Below are 1,094 nucleotides of genomic sequence, written 5' to 3' on the forward strand. Positions count from 1 at the left end.
TTTTTTTTACTACCTTCATGTTTGTGACAGATCACACTGGATTCAGGGGAGTAGAGGTGAGAAATCGTTAGGCAAGTCTACAAAGAGAGATAGATGTGCATTTATTCATGACAGTCTTTGGCGGGACGCCATTAACATCAACATTATCAAAACCATCATCAGCTGGACTCTGCTGCTCACAAATAAACCTCTCACACACTGCCGTTTTAATCCAGTAAAAACCTGCTTAAGGGTTATTTTAGACTTTTAGGCGTTCAGTGTTTTTAAACAGAGAACTCTAGATACAAGTCAATTCACAACAACTAGCTTCGTGTAATAGTCAGTTACATGGGTTGCTGTTATTTCAACACACAGTAAAGGATTTTCTTCTAGAAGACTCATGACAGTGATTTTGTTTTTTTGTTTTTTATCATGACTGTCAGAAACATCCACAGTGAGGGGAGCAGCAGAGTCTTGAGTTCCAAACACCAACTACAAGGAGCAGCTCACCTTCCTGTACGGAGCCTCCAACATCGCTTCAATGTCCAAGTCGTCTGTCATCTTTGGATATCTGGTGCTGCGTCCGCCGCAGGTGCTCTGCAGAAGACTTCCTGCACACATCACCAAAACAACCTCGACTCAGACTCCACGAAGATTAGCATACATCTTTGTGTTTCAGACTTTTGCACAGACTACATAATATGACACAAAACGTCAATGTTGTTAGTACTTAAAAGCAACAACTTTAAAGAAACAAAACACGTTTTTCGAGTTCTACTCCGTTGTTGTAACTGCAAATATCTGTCTGTCTAAGGGACATCACGAACATTTCGCTTCTAAACAGCTGCACCGGTTTTCTGGTGTAAATGACGCTTGGTCGTTAGCATTGTATCCACTCACAGCAATGTCCTCGCCCTAAAACTTAAAATTAATGAATTAATAATTACTTTCAATTAAGAAAAGGAAGGAGAACCGCCCACAGTGACCGCCGTGAGTTAGCCATGAAGCATCAGTCAAGTACCGAGGGCCTTCATAGCTAACTGCTAATAGAGCTGAAGGGTGTCGCGGGGAAAGCGACTATGACGGCGGCTCTGTTTCAAGCTTTTACCTTCAGA

General features: G+C 42.0%; 1 long non-coding RNA gene across 1 annotated transcript; it reads right to left on the minus strand.

The window, feature by feature from the left end:
* On the minus strand, nt 1–1,080 carry LOC103399201 (uncharacterized). The gene is made up of 3 exons (XR_523601.3): nt 927–1,080; nt 490–590; nt 1–77 (listed from the first exon to the last, which is right to left on the minus strand). It is a non-coding gene; the product is annotated as an uncharacterized LOC103399201 (long non-coding RNA).
* Between the last annotated feature and the right edge of the window lie 14 nt (nt 1,081–1,094).

The sequence above is a fragment of the Cynoglossus semilaevis genome, unplaced genomic scaffold (genome assembly GCF_000523025.1).
Source record: "Cynoglossus semilaevis isolate Cse_v1.0 unplaced genomic scaffold, Cse_v1.0 C19142560, whole genome shotgun sequence".
Lineage (NCBI taxonomy): Eukaryota > Metazoa > Chordata > Actinopteri > Pleuronectiformes > Cynoglossidae > Cynoglossus > Cynoglossus semilaevis.